This window comes from Vicia villosa, unplaced genomic scaffold (assembly GCF_029867415.1).
Source record: "Vicia villosa cultivar HV-30 ecotype Madison, WI unplaced genomic scaffold, Vvil1.0 ctg.000326F_1_1, whole genome shotgun sequence".
Taxonomy (NCBI): Eukaryota; Viridiplantae; Streptophyta; class Magnoliopsida; order Fabales; family Fabaceae; genus Vicia; species Vicia villosa.
This window is the reverse complement of record NW_026705146.1, coordinates 887,869-910,625: the sequence shown is the minus strand read 5'-3', so window position 1 is coordinate 910,625 and position 22,757 is coordinate 887,869.

Sequence of the window (22,757 nt, the reverse complement as noted above, 5' to 3'; positions counted from 1 at the left end):
TGCAGCCTTCAAAATGGAAGATGACAAATCTATTGAAGCCATGTTCTAAAGATTTCAAACTCTGACCGCTGGCCCGAGAGTACTGAACAAAGGATATACAAAAGCTGATCATGTCAAGAAAATAATCAGAAGTCTACCAAGAAGATGGGGACCAATGGTTAATGCATTCAAAGTTGCAAAGAATCTTGATGACGTATCCCTTGAAGAACTCATCAGCGCATTAAGAACTCAAGAGATTGAACTCGATGGAAATGAGCCTCAAAAGAAAGGTAAGATTATCGCTCTTAAATATGTTAAAAAATTTGAAACTAACGCTTTGCAGGCTGAAGAAGAATGCTCTAGTGAATCCAGATCGGAAGAAGATGATGAGCTAATGTGACACCCCAAATTCTACCCGAAAATATCATGCGAGAAATCAGAGTATTTTAAAAACTATCAATAAGCATTTGGGATATCACATTTACTACATATAAACAACTCATAAACAGATACATAGCACTTTAATCTCAGAGAATCCCAAAATAACCTATAACAGCTCTTAGACAAACCAACTTCAATTTAATATGCAGCAGAATCATAACATTCGGCTTTATAAACAAATCATCTTATTTAATCGGAAACAACTTCAAACATCATATTACTTATCATTATCCAACTTGGAACTCAACAACTAAAACATGAACAACATAGAAACAACAATATAGACAACCTCCCGAGTGCTACGTATCAGAGCAACACACCAACCGGATACGACGAAGCTAAAACTTCCACAGCTATACTTGAGTACCTGCCCATTTCCTATGGTAGGGGAAACATCAGCACAAAGGGTGAGATATCAAACATTATAAAGGAAATTATGATAATACATATAGCAAAGGTAAGATCATACACAATTCACCATTTCTCAATATAAGCAATTTGCATCACAACAATAATGTTAACTATCAACTATAACAATGTATTCAAGTTTACAAGTATGTCATTCAAGCACATAATAAAATACACTTCATAATCACAACAGAAATTAATACAACTATCAACAATGGCAAAACATGGTTCATATATTCCACATATATACATATATCATTAATACATATATTCGCATTCTCATCATATATGTTTCATTTACATATATCACATCTACACACATAAACAATTCATATCAAATGAATTCAACTTCGCAAACTATGTATTCACGCATCATAGAATTCACTTCATAAACACAATAATTCAAAATGCGACTCAATATACGACTCAAACTATGCATATGAATGTGGTACCATTGAAGTAAACTCCCAACGCTATCAATTTCCAGTAATTCTGAGGCATAAGGCAAAGCCTTCAACAACAACAACAGCAGTCACATATCAACATCACACTGTTCAACTTTATGTTATGCTATGCTATGCGACAACATACAACAACCACGACTCGACAATGAAACAACGGCATAACAACAACAACAATGGTCAAAAATCAACATCACACCGTTCAACTTTAACCATAGGCTCACAACACAACTTAACAACAATACAACAACGGCCACATATCAATATCACACCGTTCAACTTTAGCTATAGACTCACAACACAACTTAACAACAATACAACATATATACAATATCAAGATTCATTAGGAATCATGCCATAAGGCTATTCACACAAAAATGCACAATAATGATCATATTGGCAATCACAATATTAATCGCAACAAAAGCATCCAAAACAAAATCACAAATTGCGGTCAATTCGCAAAATAATCGCAGTATGCCAATATACCAAGTAAGCCAAAACAACTTCCAAATTAACATCTAACTCAATTAGAGATAACGTTAATTATCAAAACAACATCATTGGCATAGCAATACATTATTCTCAACGTAAATATTCAACCAAAACACTATTACGGTCAATTTCTCAAAATACCGTAGTTTACCGCTAAACCGAATAATTTATCCAAGTCTAAGTATTTTCCCATCAAATATACTTATTGAAATTAATTCAACTATTAATTAAATCAACCAATTAATAATCATATTATATTAATTCTTCATTTCTATTTCTATTCCATATCTAATTCTACAACAAAACCCATTATTTCACTATCAATGGTCTACCCACAACAAACACAACAATCTTATACATAAAAATCAACAATTGCACACAACTTATCACATTTATATCATCACATTCCAACAAACCACCAAATACCCAAAATTACAACATAGAAGAACATGGATATCAAGTATAGAATCTACCCACCATAACATACTATCATACAATCCTTTATCTTGAAAGAACCTCACTCTTACCTTGGTAAATATGGACTCTTTCACCATAAGTCTAAGCTTTTCTCCAAAAGAAATCCTTTCGAACATCATTTCGAGACACACCTAAAAACCAGTTCGGGAATCAGCTTATTAGAAGAAATTAAAACCCTCAAAATCAAAATCACTCCGGCCAGAACTTACCTCTACGGGTCATGAACATTGTGTCCAAGTACCGCAACAATCCAACTGTTGGATTGAGAGATACGCCCGTTTTTCCAAGGTGACTCTATGCTGAAACTTGCTGCGAAAATTAAGGCTTCCTCCATAATTTTTATTCTTCTCTCAAGTGCTCATCCCTTCTTTCTCTTCACTCTTCTTTCTCCCCCAAAATGAGTTATGAGACTCCAACTCTAAGGCCCTAACTTTCTACTCTTACTATCTCTATTATGTCAATTGGGCTTAACCCACCAATTCATCCATTATGTTTCTATCACTTAGGCCCATTTAGTTATATCTCTCTAATAACTTAATTAAGTCAAACAACACAAACACTCACATAATTAAATACTTAAATAATTATTATATCACATAATAACTAAATAAATAAGTAATTGTTAAAAACACCAAATAATATAATTACTAATATAATTAATAAAAATATTAATAAAAATCGGGATGTTACAACTCTCCCCCACTTAGAATATTTTCGTCCTCGAAAATACAATCGACACAACCATCTCATCGCCAAAACTACACTTACTCTCTCCAGACTCACACCAACCAAAAGGTGTTCCACACCTTCGACCATACAAAGCTTCAAAATACAAGCTCTCAAAAGTTCCTCAAGCTATTGAATCGTCTTCTCCATTTGACCATCAGCTCGCGGATCATAAACACAACTCAAACACAACTTAATAATTGACGCACTTTGCAAACCTTTCCAAAATCTAGAAGGCAACTTCGGATCTCTATCAGAAATAACACTCGACGAAATACTATGCCAACTTACAATCTTCTCAAAATACAACTTTGCAAGTCTCTCCATCGGATAATCCATGCTTATCGGAATAGAGTGAGCAAATTTCGTCAATCCATCTACAATGACCCAAATCGCCTCACAATTACTCGATGTCCTCGACAAACTAAAAAAATCAATAGAAATGCTATCCCACTTCCACTCAGGAATGGATAACGGTTGCATCAAACCAGACGAGTTCTGATGTTCAATCTTTGACTTCTGACAATTCAAACACGAATACACAAATTCCCCAATATCCTTCTTCATACCTCGCCACTAAAATAACTTTCTCAAGTCTTGATATATCTTAGTAGCACAAGGATAATTACTCAACCATTTCGATGCCTTTCATCCAAAAATTCTCTTTTTCAAATCCGAAACATCAGGAATACAAACTCATCACGACATCTCATGACACTGTTCTCATCAATCCGAAAATTATCACCTTATCCCTGATCAATCAATGTCATCTTGTCAACCAATTTCAAATCCAATTTCTGACCTTCTCTAATCTCATCAAGAATACCACAAGTAAGCTTCAACATATAAATTCAAATCTCGAAATTATTCCAAAAATTCCAATACTTGAATCATCAACATCGACATATGCAATGATTTCCTACTCAATGCATTGGCTACAATGTTCGCTTCTACCTGATGGTAATTCAAACCAAAATCCTAGTCCTTCAAGAATTCCAACCATCTTCTTTGTCTCATATTCAACTCTTTCTAATCAAATAAATACTTCAAACTCTTGTAGTCACTATACACATCGAATCTCGATCCAAATAAGTTGTGCCTTCAAAGTTTCAAAACAAAAACAACGGCAGCCAACTCTAAATCTTGCGTCAGATAATTCCTCTCATGAATCTTAAGTTGCCTTGGAGCATAAGCTACAACTTGTCCTTTTTACTTCAACAAAAAGCCTCATAAAACCTTTCTTCTTCTTAACCAACAAAAACAGATGCACCTCACGGAGACACACTCGAACGAATAAACCTCTTCTCAAATAAATCTTTAAGTTGACTCTTCAACTCTTTCAACATCAGAAGCATACATCCTATATGGAGCCATCAATACAGGACTAGTTCCAGGAACTAAATCGATTTAAAACCCAACTTTTCTTTCTGGCGGTAAATCACTTACATCTTCAGGAAACACTTATGCAAATGCGCCAACTATCAAAAATTCCTCAATCTTTCTTTCCTTATGAACATCCAAAGTTACAAACAACCTAAACAACATTGCACCATCTTGCATAGACTCATTCACTTCCAATATTATCAAGCTGGCAAGACAAGTCTATCCCATCCAATACGATCCCGTCTACTATCAACAAGAGATAAGGGTGATCAGTTCCTCAATTTGTTAATAGATAGCCGAAAACCATAATGGTAGCGTAAACCGTCGTTACTCAACTGCAATAGAATACTTTACGTCATCAAAAGTACCATACTTCAATAACTCCCAAAATCATCTGAACATGCTAACACACACCTTATGATAACATTAGAACATAATTCCTTTACACCATTATTAACACTTTTTATTCTTGAAATAATACTCGTCCCTTCACATTTGTAACTCCGACTTGAACGTTCCAACAACTTCGACAACTTTTCCAATATCTTGCCAAGGATCCCTTGACAAGGTTTACCGTAATTCGTCTCTTAATCATTGTTCTTACGTCAACATCCTACGCAACAGTTACTCAAACTGATAACTTCACAGTCCACCAATAATGTTGAATATAGAAACTTCCTAAATTCCATCTTATAACAATTATCCTTATTCCAAGATGATCCGACTTGTTAAACAACCAAAATCTTAAATCCATGTTACCTTCAAATTCGGAAACCAACAAACTTCTACATTGCTTGCTCTATTTCCTTAAGTAGTATATTGCACCAACAACTTACAAGTGAAACATATCCGAGAAGTAAAACTTCTCCCCCACTTCACTCAAACTAACCCTACAACAAAATACACAAGTACCAACAGTATTTCACACACATATCGCGTACTAAGAAATAAAACACTAACAACATTCAACAGTCACACAACTCAATTGACTCGACAACTTGGTCGGACGGACCGACCTGCTCTGATACCACTAATGTAACACCCCAAATTCTACCCGAAAATATCATGCAAGAAATCGGAGTATTTTAAAAACTATCAACAAATATTTGGGATATCACAATTACTACATATAAACAACTCATAAACAGATACACAGCACTTTAATCTCAGAGAAGCACAAAATAACTTATAACAGCTCTTAGACAAACCAACTTCAATTTAATATGCAACAGAATCATAACATCCGGCTTTATAAATAAATCATCTTATTTAATCGGAAACAACTTCAAACATCATAGTACTTCTCATTATCCAATTTGGAACTCAACAACTAAAACATGAATAACATAGAAACAACAATATAGACAACCCCCCGAGTTCTACGTATCAGAGCGACACACCAACCGAACACGATGAAGCTAAAACTTCCACAGCTATTCTTGAGTACCTGCCCATTTCCTATGGTAGGGGAAACATCAGCACAAGGGGTGAGATATCAAACATTATAAAGGAAAGTATGATAATACATATAGCAAAGGTAAGATCATACACAATTCATCATTTCTCAATATAAGCTATTTGCATCACAACAATAATGTTAACTATCAACTATAATAATGTATTCAAGTTTACAAGTATGTCATTCAAGCACATAATAACATACACTTCATAATCACAACGGAAATTAATACAACTATCAACAATGGAAAAACATGGTTCATATATTCCACATATATACATATATCATTAATACATATATATATTCGCATTCTCATCATATATGTTTCATTTACATATATCACATCTACACACATAAACAATTCATATCAAATGAATTCAACTTCGCAAACTATGTATTCACACATCATAGCATTCACTTCATAAACACAACAATTCAAAATACGACTCAATATGCGACTAAGTATTTTCCCATCAAATAGACTTATTGAAATTAATTCAACTATTAATTAAATCAACCAATTAATAATCATATTATATTAATTCAATTCATTTCTATTTCTATTCCATTTCTAATTCTACAACAAAACCCATTATTTCACTATCAATGGTTTACCCACAACAAACACAACAATCTAATACATAAAAATCAACAATTGCACACAACTTATCACATTTATATCATCACATTCCAACAAACCACCAAATACCCAAAGTTGCAACATAGAAGAACATGGATATCAAGTATAGAATCTACCCACCATAACATACTATCATACAACCCTTTCGCATGAAAGAACCCCACCCTTACCTCTGTAAATATGGACTCTTTCACCATAGCTCTGAGCTTTTCTCCAAAAGAAATCCTTTCTAACATCATTTGGAGACACACCTAAAAACCAGTTCGGGAATCAGCTTATCATAAGAACATAAAACCCTCAAAATCAAAATCGCTCCAGTCAAAACTTACCTCTACGGGTCATGAACATTGTGTCCAAGTACCGCAACAATCCAACTGTTGGATTGAGAGATACGCCCGTTTTTCCAAGGTGACTCTATGCTGAAACTTGCTGCGAAAATTGAGGCTTCCTCCATAATTTTTATTCTTCTCTCAAGTGCTCATCCCTTCTTTCTCTTCACTCTTCTTTCTCCCCCAAAATGAGTTATGAGACTCCAACTCTAAAGCCCTAACTTTCTACTCTTACTATCTCTCTTATGTCAATTGGGCTTAACCCACCAATTCATCCATTATGTTTCTATCACTTAGGCCCATTTAGTTATATCTCTCTAATAACTCAATTAAGTCAAACAACACAAACACTCACATAATTAAATACTTAAATAATTATTATATCACATAATAACTAAATAAATAAGTAATTATTAAAAACACCAAATAATATAGTTACTAATATAATTAATAAAAAGATTAATAAAAATCGGGATGTTACAACTCTCCCTCACTTAGAATATTTTCGTCCTCAAAAATACAATCGACACAGCCATCTCATCGCCAAAACTACACTTACTCTCTCTAGACTCACACCAACACAAAGGCGTTCCACACCTTCGACCATACAAAGCTTCAAAATACAAGCTCTCAAAAGATCCTCAAGCTACTGAATTGTCTTCTCCATTTGACCATCAGCTTGCGGATGATAAACAGAACTCAAGCACAACTTATTAATCAACGCACTTTGTAAACCTTTCCAAAATCTAGAAGTAAACTTCGGATCTCTTTCAGATACAACACTCGACAGAATACTATGCCAACTCACAATCTTCTCAAAATACAACTTTGCACGTCTCTCCATTGGATAATCCATGCTTATCGGAATAGAGTGAGCAAATTTCGTCAATCCATCTACAATGACCCAAATCGCTTCACAATTACTCGATGTCCTCGACAAACTCAAAACAAAATTCGTAGAATGCTATCTCACTTCCACTCAGGAATGGATAACGGTTGCATCAAACCAGATGGGATCTGATGTTCAATCTTTGAAGCTATTTGACGAGCGTTCTTTAGAAGCGTTTCAGAATTGAGTTATCTGTATAAAGTGCATTTTGTTATCGCTTTCGAGTCATAGTGTGTTGAGTTCAGAAACTGATGAAGTTACATGTCACTTCTTTAAAGTCATATCCTGTAAGCATTCTGCTACACACTAGACAAAATCATTATGGTACAAAATTGTTCTTTAAGAAACTATGTATTATTATCATTAAAACTTAAGGTCATATACATAACCAAATCTTGTTCTTACAGAACTGGAAACCGATGGGTAAAGTATTTAGAGGACATGCCTTTGAATCCTAAAAACTATATTTAATGCCTTTTTTAATTTTTTTATGACTTATTACCTCGGTTTTAGTATAAATCGATGAGTAAAGTATTTATAGGACACGTCTTATAATCCCAACAATCATATTTTATCACCTTTTATTATTTTTAAATTTTTTTTATAACATATTACCTTGGTTTTGCTGAAACCCAATGAGTAAAGTAACGCCTTTTATTTTATATTTTTATTTATGAGCAATTTGATGAAAAAATTATGTAACGAATTTTTGTTGTTCATTTATAAAGTAACAATGGTCAAAATATTGCCAACTCATTAATCCACATAAAATATTAGTGATTTGTGTGAAACTCTCACTAGCCAATCAAAACGTGAATGCCACAACTACCCATCTTAGATGTAAGATGCTAAAATTTAAACTTAACATATTAAAAACAATGATAATGAAAGCAAGAGCAGGAACATATTTCAATGTTGGTTTCTTAATGTAATATTTTGTCTAGTAATTCGTTCTTAAAAATGTTTAATGTTTGTTGTAGTTGTATCAAATAAAATGTTTAATATTGTTGTTGTTAAAATTTAGTATTTAACAATTTTAAGGATTTTTTTGTTGATGTTGTTGAAATTTAATGTTGAAAGATTTCATGGATATTGTTGTTGTTGTTGTTGTTGTTATTGTTGTTGTTATTGTTGTTGTTTCTGTTGTTGAGATTTAATCTTTAAGTATTCTATTGATTTTGATTTTTTGTTGTTATTGGTGTTGTTTTTATTGATGACGAGGAAAATTTATAAATCATCAATAAATTTGATGCTTTGTAGATTAAAACAGAAAAAAGAAAACAAGATAAAATTAAAATTTTGTAAACAAGACTTTACCCCTCGGTTATTGTTAAAATTATGCAGGCTAGGAGAGGATTAAGGTAAGGGAATCCCATTTCCCCCTTGCTGTTTGTCATCATGATGGAATATTTTAATAGGTTGCTGGTGAAAATGCAGAGTAATCCTGACTTTACTTTCCATGCCAAATGTGAGAAAGTTGGCCTAACTAATCTCACTATTGTTGATGACATTCTTTTGTTCTATAGAGGTGATGTAATATCTATACAAATGATGTTGATTACTGCAAAGAACTTTTCTGAATCCACAGGGTTAATGATCAATCCTAAGAAGTGCAAAATGTTTTGTGGAGGCATGGATAGAGACACTTAGGACCACATGATTAGGGAAATTGAGTTTGAAGAAGGCCAACTGCCTATGAAATACCTAGGAGTGCCCATCACTTGCAAGAGACTTAATATCAACCATTATATGCCTTTGATTGACAAGATCATGCACATGATGAAGCATTGGACCTCCAAACTGTTGAGCTATGCAAGTAAAATTTTACTGGTTGAGAGCATTGTGTTGGCTATCACCCAATGTTAGATGCAATGCTTGCCATTGCCTCAGTTTGTTATCAGTGAGATTGATAGGCTTTGCAGAATTTTTGTGTGGACTAGTAACCTTGAAGACAGCAGGAGAAGCCATGTGGCTTGGAGGACTGTATGTAGCCCTATAAGTCAAAGTGGACAAGGTATCATTAATTTGTCTCTTTGGAACAAGATCACTATGTTTAAGTGTTTGTGGAACCTCTACAAAAAATCTGATAATATGTGGGTCAAATGGATCCACATGGTATACTTAAAAGGACAAGATGTTATGGTGGCACAGGTCATTCAGAATAGCTCTTGAATTATGAAAAGAATTTTAGAGCTAAGGAACCAGGTGCAGACCTACCAGCAGTTGTGGGACCATATGCTTACTCAAGGGAAGTTTAGGATTAGTGTTATCTATGAAGCTATGAGTAGTAGTGATAATTTTGTGGAGTGGAGAGTGCTCTTTAGAAGGAATGCTGCTAGGCCTTAGGCTGCTTTCACATCTTGTCTAACTTGTCATGGCAGGTTGGCTACAAAAGATAGACTCAAGAGGTTCAATATGATCACTGATAGCAATTGCAGTTTCTATCATAATGATGAGGAAAGCATTGCACATTTGTTTTTTGCTTGCAGGTACACCTTTGCAATCTGGAAGCAAATCCTTGATTGGCTTAATGTGAGCCACCAACCTAAGCCCTGGACAGAAGAACTAAACTGGGTGATGCAGTATGTTGCCAAGAAAGGGTGGAAAGCTAGTATTATGAAGATGGCTTTTATTGAGACCCTCCATGGCATTTAGCTTAGAAGAAATGAAGTGGTTTTTGATCATAATACACATACTGATATTGTATATAGTATTATTGACTGTATAGTTTATAGAGACTGGCAACATAGAAAGATTAGGAATCATATAACTCATTTGATGTTATAGGTTGTTTTGGGCTTTTGAGGGTTGGATCTTTGGATCACCTTGTGTAACCTTATTTTTTGATAGTAATATATATTCTATTTGCTTTAAAATAATTGACATAAAAAGTAACACAGTTTTGAAATTTCAAAAAAATATAGTTGTTGGAGATCACACCTACACTATTACAAATAATACATTTCATGACTAAGATTTCACCTTAACCATAGTAAAACTGAAATAAAATGCCAAGGCTGATGATGTTTTATTTATTTAAAAAAAAACGCATATTACCTCGACTTTTAATATAACCGAGGGGAAAATTTTAGGACATGTTTCGAATCACAACTATTGTAGTTTATGCTTTTATTTATTTATAAGTGTATACTAAATTATATATCCCTTCGGTTTCTATAATAACCGAGTTATAAAGTAATAAGATTTTACTATAAAAACACTCGATAAACAGATTTTACCATAATCCTGAGTTATATGTAGTTGTCCCAAACTTGTACGCATCATTCTTTAGGATAGATTGTGAGACAGAAAAAATATGTAATGTGTTTATATCCTTGAACGATACATTTTTCTCTATCCTTGCAATCGATCTCAAATAATTGTGTTAATGTTGTTGTTGTTGTTGTTGTTGTTGTATTTTAGGAAGAACGCTTAGTCAAAAAAGGTAGAAAAAGTACTCTATGATAGATTGCAAGTACATAAAATCATCCTTGCTTCAGGTTAATCAAAGAACGGATTTCAACCTTTGCAAATATTAGAATTTTGATGCATACAAGATATGCAACAAAATCTGGAATTACAACGACGATGATGAATCTAAATGTTTTTATTATTTTGCGTAATCAATGTAATATTTAAAAAAAAGATTATTTACCTCAGTTTCTTCTAAAATCGAGGGGTAAACATATCTTATCTCGATTTTTATCAAAATCGAGGGGATAATTTTGACGTGATTATTGAAGATAATGATCACCATCCTTAAATATATCCTTGACGTTCATTTCATGATTATCAACGCTCAAGACACTACCATTAGTGATTTGCGTGAAACATAAAAAAAAAAACTATCATTATAAAAGCATTATGAATATCAAAAAGTAAGTGAAGAATTATGAAGCGCTTGAAACTATGTATATCCACCACTTTAAGGTTTGTAAGAACAATTGCCATGATAAGATCTCAACGATAGAAAAAAATTATTTGGGTTTAAGGTTTGTGTTCTTATATATTTATTTGAGCATAAATTAGTTTATTTATCTAACCATTTTTTGTTTTATTTCAAAAAAAATGCATACAAATTAAAATGCAGATGCTGGGGTTCGAACTCGTGTGCAGATAACTTAACCCCTTTGTTATCTTGCCATGAAAGGATCACAATGATGGATTGCAAGAGAAAATAATTATTTGAGTTTAAGGTTTGTGTTTTTATATATTTATTTGAGTGGAAAAACTTTTATTCATCTAACCATTTTTTGTTTTATTTCGAAAATAAATGCATACAAAAGCAATTGAAAATATCCTGCACCCAATATTTTCTCTTCCCCAAAATTCTATGATTCAAAGATCTAAAATCTAGATCGTCAGGGTTATTGATTTTTACTTTAATATTCTGGTAAACATTGTAATATTTTGGATAAACAATATAGGTTTTAACCAAATAAATATATTAATATTTTGTGCAAACAATGTAGCGAGTTTTTTTTTAAATAATCAATTTTATTCCTCGGTTTTATTGATAAACCGAGAGGTATGATGCGCTAGTTTTAAAAATAATTAAAATGCAAATGTTGGAGTTCAAACTCATGTGTTGATAACTTAACCTCTTGGTTGAAAAAAAATCTCTATGATAGATTGCAAGTGCCTAAAATCATTCTTGCTTCAGGTTAATCAAATAACTAGTTTCTACCTATGCAAATATTAGATGTTTGATGCATACAAGATATGCAACAAAATCTGGAATTACAACGACGATGATGAATCTAAATTTATTTATTATTTTGTGTAATCAATGTAATGTTTAAAAAAAAGATTATTTACCTCAGTTTCTTCTAAAATCTAAGGGTAAACATATCTTATCTCGATTTTTATCAAAATCGAGGGGATAATTTTGACGTGATTATTGAAGATAATGATCACCATCCTTAAATATATCCTTGACGTTCATTTCATGATTATCAACGCTCAAGACACTACCATTAGTGATTTGCGTGAAACATAAAAAAAATTTCATTATAAAAGCATTATGAATATCAAAAAGTAAGTGAATAATTATGAAGCGCTTGAAACTATGTATATCCACCACTTTAAGGTTTGTAAGAACAATGGCCATGAAAAGATCTCAACGATAGTAAAAAATTATTTGGGTTTAAGGTTTGTGTTCTTATATATTTATTTGAGCATAAATTATTTTATTTATCTAACCATTTTTTGTTTAATTTCATAAAAAAATGCATACAAATTAAAATGCAGATGCTGGGGTTCGAACTCGTGTGCAGATAACTTAACCCCTTTGTTACCTTGCCATGAAAGGATCACAATGATGGATTGCAAGAGCAAATAATTATTTGGGTTTAAGGTTTGTGTTTTTATATATTTATTTGAGTGGAAAAAACTTTTATTTATCTAATCATTTGTTGTTTTATTTCAAAAATAAATGCATACAAAAGCAATTGAAAATATCCTGCACCCAATATTTTCTCTTCCCCAAAATTCTATGATTCAAAGATCTAAAATCTAGATCTTCAGGGTTATTGATTTTTACTTTAATATTCTGGTTAGCAATGTAATATTTTGGATAAATAATATAGGTTTTAAACAAATAAATATATTAATATTCCGTGTAAACAATGTAGCGAGTTTTTTTTTAAATAATTTGTTTTATTCCTCGGTTTTATTGATAAACCGAGAGGTATGATGCGTTAGTTTGAAAAATAATTAAAATGCAAATGTTGGAGTTCGAACTCATGTGTTGATAACTTAACCTCTTGGTTTTTATTAACTGAGGGATAAAGTGATAACTTTTCATGGCGCTCTTTGTTACCTCGTTTCTGTAGCCGAGTTAAATGTATTTCGCGTCCGGGATGATACGTGTTATTTGTAGTAGTACCATGACCAGTGTCACTTTTCCCCTCGGTTATTCAAAAACCAAGGGGTAAACTGGCAGATTTTCATGTCTCTATTTGTTATCTTGCCTATGTAACCAAGGTTACATTCTAATCGTGTTTGAAGTGAAATGTGATTATTTGCGGTAGTGTTAGTATCGTGGAAAGGTAGGAAACAAGCTATTGTTTGTTTTTTTAAAGAATAATAAAGAACCTTAGCTCATGCTTCCTTTGAGGCTTGGTGGATTTTGTATCTCTTACTAAATTTCTATTTTGTGAAAATCAATATATCATTCACATTGTTGCTAATCGAGTATCCCATGAGCATAAAGAACACGTTGAAATTTATTATCATGTTATTAGAGTAAAAGTATAATTTGAAGTTCTTCATTTATTATCCATATCTTTTTGTAATTATAACTCATATTATTGTTGATAGTTGTATATGAGTTTGTTAGCTTTAGCGATTTAGATATTTAGGGTATATTTGAGAGTTTGAAGAGGAAGAGAGGGAAGAACTTTAAAAAAAAAGTATTGAATGGAGAGAATTAAAGGATTTTGGTTGTGGAGGTTTTAGAGGGTTTGTTTTTATTCATAACATCAAAAATCCTTTAATTTGGAATAATTCATAATTTGTATTGAATTAGGGTTTTGGGAACTTACATAGATTATCCTAATATCTTTTAAGTTGTTTTGGTATTCTAAAATTTAAGAATATAGTAATGATAAACAGTCATTTATCATTTTATATAAAAATTATTTTTTTCAAAAATTGTCAAATATTTTTTTATATTATTTTAAAAATTCATTTTTGAAACCCTTTTCTTCCCCCTCCTTCGAAACTTCCAAACAAAGTCTTAGAATTTAAAAGAATTTTTTACTCATTTCTATTATAGTTAGTTTAAAGATATTTCTGATAATTCTATTTCTTTCTATTCGATGCAAATAGTTTCAGAGCTTTCTTCTCAATCCACAACATCTATGATGTTCTTTAATTATCATTTTAACATTATTATTTTAAAAATTCATAAATAAAATGAAGAAGAATACATATATCCCTAATTCTTAAGAAAATAGAATAATATATTATATGTTGAACTCCAATATATGTCAAATGTATCCTGCATTGTGATAAAATTCTAAACTACTTACAAAGTAATACTTTGATTCACTACTAGAAAAACAATATTTAGTGTCGGCCGTATATCAACACTAAAGGGATAAAAATCGACACTACAAGTTGTTTAGTGTCGGATTAGCTTCGGTGTCGGGGGCAGGCTAAACGGTTTGAAGTTAACATGTTAGTGTCGGCCGAAAAGGCCGTGCCTAAGTTAGCACCGGTTAAATCGAGTCTACATCGAGACTAATCTTTAGCCCACACTAAAGAAGTAAAGTCCACCAAAACATTATTGTCGGCTAGACGGAGGCAAAAGTCAATTTTCCAAAAGTCAACAAAACCGGTAGTGTCGGTTAAACCGAGGCTAAAATCAAATTAACAAAAGTCAATAAAATGCTTAGCTTCCTCTTGACCGAGGCTAAAGTCAACTTTTCAAAAGTCAACAAAACTTGTAGTGTCGGAATTTCCGAGGCGAAAGTCAAATTTATAAAAGTCAATAAAACCCGTAGCTTCGGCTAGGTCGAGGCTAAAGTCAACTTTTCAAAAGTCAACAAAAACCTGTAGCGTCGGCTTGGCCGATGCTAAAGTCAACTTTTCAAAAGTCAATAAAATGCCTAGCTTTGGTTATCCATATAAAAGGCCAAATGTGATATATATTCCTGAGAGCAAATTCAACACAAACTATATTACCCTGTGATATATATGACCTAGTGAATCTGTGATACAAATTTTTGAACATTTGGAACAGATTATGATATCTGACCATTTATACCCTTTTCTCCCGTATGTGAGCAAGAACTAACTAAATAATAAAGTTTTATGGAGAACAATACAATCTCATCGTGATTAGTGAAAAAAATGTTTTAAAAAATAAGAAGAACATGTATTTTATATTAACTTAATTGTAAATTTAGAAACTATTACTTTATAATGCCCATCTTTGCTTTTGATCTCATGCTTCAAAGATGTAAACATTAAATTCCCCGATAATAGTGCTTCTTTATATGCACATTTCAAATTCCATAACTTAATAAATACAAAGTGGACAAAGCGGAAATGTTCATATTCATAAGATCTGCATAATAAATTACATGCATAAACAATTATTATTTACGTGTTAAAGTCATGCAACTTACTTCCCTTTGAGCATACATGGCCAATTCCTACATAAAAGCTTTAATTTCAGTATCAATGTTGTTATACTATATATAATTAAGAAAAATAATAAGCATTGGGATTAACTGTCAGTTGAATAAGTGATGAATGCTTAATGGTTAATAAATTGTATGACTTGAATTTGTCCCTCAATTCAACATCTCGGTTTAGATAGACTTTTAAGGAAATGTCGCATTTCCAAAAGCTTACATTAGAGACGTCACACACAATATATTCCTGGAAATATAATGACAGTTGAGATTCACCAGTCAACTTTACAAAAGCTTACATTAGAGACGTCGCACACAATCATTTAGAAGGCATACCTGCACTGATTGCAATGAAGCTTTGTCTGGTGTTGAAGCACCATTATCGAAGAATATATTCCTAGAAAAAACACATAAGGATATATTTTTTCTTCTAATTTGAGTTGTGTTTTACTAATTAACCTATACCAGTTGTCTTAACTAAAGTAGTGACACAATATACCAGCTAAAGAAAATCAACTTACAGTGAGAAATATGTTAGGATGAGTCCAAAATACATTTTGAACGGTGACTCCGTCCTCATGCTTCAATATTTATTGTATTTCAGTTCATAGTCCTCTTATCACCTTGTTGTTTACGGTAAGAACATTGTATATTTGCATGATAATTGAGACATTTTGAGGTCTTTTCCATTTAGACATTACACGTATGTTTTTGAGCGGCACTATATTTAATGTCATGTCATAAACAAGTTCATTCTCCTCAAGATTAAGGCGACATACAATGAGATGATCGGCTAACTTGAGACACAAGTCATGATTATGTATACTAGAAACCACATTAAATTTTCATGTATTATTCACCTTACGGTATCCAAGCACCTTAAAATGACACTCACACTTTGTCTATCTGGTATCATCCTGTTTCCACTTCCGAATAGGTTATTAGTATTTGCCACCTCTTTTGCATCTCATTGTTACAAATGTATGTCTTACCATTATCACACCTCCATGCTATAACGCAAAACCAAGTAAGGAGGCTTCAGTGCGGATCCGTTGGAGCAGATAAAATAATGCCCAAGTTTTTAATGTGTTCATCACACCTCATGGCATGGATAAAATAATGCCCAAGTTTTCAAAATATAACAAAGGCAAAATCGAGTTTTTAATGTGTTCATCACACCTCATGGCATGGATAAAATAATGCCCAAGTTGTAAATACTCTATTGCGGCTTTGGCTGATATGCATAAGGATTTTCCTTATGCACCATGCATAAGTCTACATAAGCCATTGGATCATGTTTTTAATCCAGTATTGAGTATTGAGTATTGAGTATTGAGTGGTGAGTATTGAATATTGAGTAATAACAATTGATGTCTAGAATTTGATCCAATGATCCAAGGGTCCATAATAATCTATGCACGGTGCATAGATTTTTATCTTTGCACGGTAACTGCACCCCTCTATTGCAATGTTTTAAAAATAGAACCGGTCAACAAACCAGTGAGATCAATATTAGGTGTCTGGTCGAACCGTATGACTAAACCAGATTAAACCAGATAACTCGGTTGAATAAATTGATCTCTATAAAAATTATATATTTATTAAATCAGTCAAACCGGATGACTCATTTTTTAAAAGTCTCATGACATCTACAAATTTTCAAAATGTCAAAATGTTATAATTTCACATGTTCATTCTTTAAATTCAAATTCTAGATATAATCATCACACAAAAAAATAATACAAAATACAAATTTAAATAAATTTTGAACTATATCTAATTGCAAACAAGATAAAGTTGCTTTATTAATTTTTACCGATTTTGACTGGTTTAATGGGATATTTGATCCAGTAATCAGACTAGACCGATAACTCCTTCGATTCTCGGTCCGATTTTTAAAACTCAACTCTATTATATGGTGTTGGTTTTCCCTTTTATAATATATGTTTACCATTAAAAAAATATAAAACCTATAATAATTACTAAAAATCAAAGTTTTATATGAATTTATATTGTGAGCAAATAATAACTTTTATGTTTTTTCCATTGTAATTTAAACAATAATTTTTTTCCATTTGCTTAATTACCTCTAGCAACAAATTAGAAAAACCGTTACCATATATGAAAACCTCTTGCCTTAAAAAAAAAAAAATAAAGTAAAAAAGTGTCTTACCTGAATATTAAACTTGACTATATTCATTAATATTTTATTTATATTATATAATTTAGAAGAAATGATGAATGATATTATTAAAAGTCAACCTCTATTTCTTTTTTCTGTAACTTAATTTCATTATTACAAAAAAATAAATATATATTTTCTCTTTTTCTTCTTTCTTCTCAATTACATTTCCATGTGGTTTAGATAAGTGTAACTTTTAATTACCGCTCAGTCTTCTTTCTCCTCATTTACATTTTCATATATCTTTAGGTAACTGTAAGTGATTTTTTTTTTTTAAATCTTTATTGATTTTGTTTTAAAAATGTGATTTATTCTTGAATTTTTACACTATAAAATTAAGTTAATTAGGATTATGAGTTTTTTTTTTAAAACAATAAAATGAGTTTTTTTTAATTAGAAATAATCTAATAGATATAATATTTTGCAAAAGAAATCATAATTTAAATTCAGTTACATAATAATGATTTTTAAAACAACAACAAAATCATATTTTTAAAATTAGTTATATAATTACCAATCATTAGTTGGTTCAGTGGTGATTGACGCTGGAGAACCACGGTTCGATTAAATATTATTGAAGGGTTTCTTCTTTTAGCATGATACCATTCCTTGCAAAGTAAAACTCAAGAATTAAATATATTTTAATAATAAAAATAATTATTTGATCTCATATTAACATTCGAATTAGATTAGAAAATTCAGTGTGATAAGAAAAAAATAACCATTAAATTAATATTTTATTAAAAAAACTATTTAATAGGATTAACCTTTCTGTTGCATTTCATTTTAGGCAAGGAAAAAGAAAGAACCAATAATTAAAAAGAAATAAGATAAAAAAAAAAACAAGACTATTAAAGAGGGATGACATTAATGGTACAAAAAATGGAAGTTTTCCTCTTTTCTTTTTTTGTTTCCCTTTATATTATGGGTAGGCATTTATACTTTTTGTGTAGAAAATAACAAAAATATGTTGAGGCAAAGAGGTGTTGAAGTGTGTGTTTTCTTCCTTTCTTATTTCAGTTACATCTGTCATAGATGTGTAGAGTAGTTGGACACAATATATATGCCTCTTTATTAAAAGGTGAAAATACAAAACAAATGTATTGAAAAAATATTATGAATTATTTTATAAAATTATTTTTTATTGATGGGATTGAAAAATCAAATTAAAAAAATTAAAAAGAAGATTAATAAATATTTAAAATTTAAAAAAATAACATTCATACTTTATTGATACTATAAAAATAAATACAACTTACTATAATTTTATTCTCAAATCACATAATTAAAAAGAGATGGAGTATATAGATATCCAAGCAAGCTGATAGTTATAACTTCCTCTCTCAATTCTCAATATTATCATAAAATTAACAATAAAGAAAAGGAAGTAACATTTTGTAAAACATGTTCCCAAGATTTATGAATCTCAGCCGGTAAGATGGTGGGCAAGACCTGAATATGTTCTACATCGATATGGAGATGGTTTTTATAGTTGTCCATTTTATATTTAGTCAAAACTACTTTTCAGTTCATTATTTAAAGTTGATGAAGACCCACATCACGTGGAAACCAGTTTGGAAATGGCGGACAGAAAACCAAGCCAAATTCACAGGTCGACATAAAATTTTTAAGCAAAGTTATGCATGTCTTTTACATAAGGAGGAATTTTCAAGTTTGGAAGTTTTTCAGTTACTTTATGTTATAAAGTGAGGGTTGCATCATAGATACTTCGACTAAGTCGACATGGATTATATACGGTTTTGAAGTATTTTTGGAAAGCTTGAATTTATTTGATGAGTTTACCTCGACTTTTCTTGGATTTAGTCCGCGGAGATGAAAAAGTGTCTGTTAAATGTTTAAAGGAGAAGTAAATGATTCAAGGAAAGGGTGTGATAATAATGTGGCCACCAATCTTCAAAGTATTGCGTATAAAGATAAGAAACTTCAAATTTAAAAAGGGTTAGGATAGTGGCATCTTTGCTAAGTAAGTCTAGAGATATGTGATATTCTTCATCTGTCAGTTCAGTAACAACATGGAGGATTTCAGCTCTACTAAGAAAAAAGAACTTTAGAAGAAATTGGCTAAAGCCAAATTGTCTAGCCACCAATTTGGGTTGATAACTATTAAGTCTCAAGCCACTTTTTCCCAACAAAATTCTGGTAGACATAATTGTAGACTTGAGAAAGGCTATCCAGATGTCGAGAGCCTCAGAATGTTGTTCATCATAAAGAGGTGGAAACTCCCTCTTAAACCAATCAAGACCATAACTTCGACTAACGAAGGGGGCCATAGAAGAGCCTCAGAATCAGTTATGGATTTAAATTCCTGTAAGCTAGTCCTTTTAAATTCCTGGGCTTGGTGGTGGGCGATAATCCAAGGAGAACGAGTTTTTGGGCGCCTCTTTTGGCTTATTTAAAAGCACGTTTCAGCCCTTGGATTGGCAGACTTTTGTCTATTGGTGGAAGGGTCACTTTACTTAACTCTGTTATTACCAATGTTCCCATCTACTATCTTTCTTTTTTCAAAATTCCCAAAAAAGTGGACCTGGAGATTATAAAGCTTCAACGCAATTTCCTATGGCACCATTCGATGGAGAGGAAAGGAATCGATTGGATAAGTTGGAAGACAGTTAACAAATCGAAGGAGGAGGGCGGTTTGGGCATAAAGAACATTAGGCTTTTCAATAAAGCTCTTCTAGCAAAGTGGTTGTGGCGCTTTGTGACTGAAGATAATAATATTTGGAAGGCTCTGCTAGAAGAAAGATACGGGAACTTGCAAAACAGAATAATCCTTAAGCTTAGGCATTCAAGCAAAAAGCACAAATCAATATGGTGGAGGGACTTGATGTTGATAGGTGATGCTGTGGAGGACTCTGACTTTGTACAACAGCTGACTAGTAAAATAGGAGATGGTAACCGAACTTCGTTTTGGCACAGTAGGTGGATTGGGCAGAAACCCCTCAGGTATGTTTTTCCAAACTTATTTTATAGTGTTCAATGTCCTGATGGAACCGTGGCTATGATGGGAGGGAGAACAAATTCAGCTTGGCATTGGAACATCCTTATTAGTGAAGGGATGGTTACTGTCCCTATTCAGCAGGAATTGGAGGAACTACGGAATATTCTGAAGGAGGTGGAACCGAAAGCTGATATAAATGATAGGTTTGTTTGGGCTTTGAATGGGTGTGAAGGATATGAGGTGAAAAAGTATTACTTGAAGCTTCAAGAACTGGGTGATGGTAATGATCAAATATTGTTGGAGGAAAATAGGTCTGCCATCAAACTAATCTGGAATGCTTGGATGCCATCCAAGGTCAAGGTAATGGCGTGGAGGATGCTCAAAGATAGAATTCCAACTCGTATGCAACTTCTTCGCAGAAATATTATAGATGAAAATGAAGATTGTTGTTGTGTGCTAGGCTGCCCAGCAATAGAAGATGTCCAGCACCTCTTTTTGGATTGTGGTAAAATGAGGTCAGTTTGGAGAAATATTTACCAGTGGCTGGGAATTCATGTGGATTTTATTGTGGACTGTGGAAATCATCTTTTGCAGTTCGTGGATAATCTGAAACGTTTTTGCCCGGCAAAGAGAGCGGCTTCACTTTGGGCAGCAGTGTGTTGGTGTGCCTGGAATCATAGAAATGCAATCCTATTTGAAAATGCAATGGAAGACTTGGAAGACCTTGTACACAAAGTGAAGATGTACTCATGGTGGTGGATGGCAATAGGTAGTAGAAAAAGGGTGCTATGTTCATTTTATGACTGGTACAACTTTCCTCTAATTTCTATGTCTGTGTAATGGTTTAGGCCTCTGTACTGTTGGTTTGATTTCATGTAAGCATGGCTGGTTTTGTGGCTGGTGGCTTTGATCCACTGAACTTCTGTAATGCTGTATGTTTGCACCACTGGTGCTGTTGTTAATATAATTCATTGCTTATCAAAAAAAAGTTATGGATTTAAGCCAGAGGCAAAGATATCGAAATCTTCTTACAGGGAGCCTAAAATTAGTTTGCTCAAACAGATGTCCCGAACCTCATGAATCTCAGTGGCCAAAACTATGAATTTCTTGGCTACCTTCAAAGAGCTAGAACAAAAGGCGGAGTGTGATAGAAAATAAGTGAAGAAAGCAATATGCTCATGGTCAGAGACTTCCTCACAATGATCTTCGATGAATTTACTATAGCTTGCCCAGATAAAAGAGAAGTTTGGTTTAGTTCTAGTCACGAGGGTAAGGTTGAAGGTCTTCCTAGTGGGTCGAAGGCCAGTAATGGCAGTGATATCGAATAGGGTAGGAGTCACAATTCCACAACGGAGGTGAAAGGTGTTAGTCGAGCCCTCCCAAAAAAAAAGGTTGAGATAAGCATGTTGGCATTGTAATTAGGGCCAAGTCTTGACAACTGAATCAAATCATAGATTCCTTGATCTTTCTAGAATTGTTCCTTCGTCTTATCTACCTTATCTAACCAGATGATGTATGCCTCATTTTTAATAGAGGGAGAAGAACAGAAAATACACTAGGGTTTACTCATGAATGCTAACTCATAGTCCTTGTCTTGAAACACTAGAGTTTGCAATGACAATACCAAGGAAAAACATCTTCAGCTCATCAGGTTTCTTAGAAGTTCTAGGAAGCAGACCCAAGAACACACAAACAAAATCAGAAATAGAGTAAGGGATGTGTGCATGGGAAGCCTATATCATAGGTTTTTCCTCCTCCATTGGTGGCTCAAGAATGTAAGTGTGA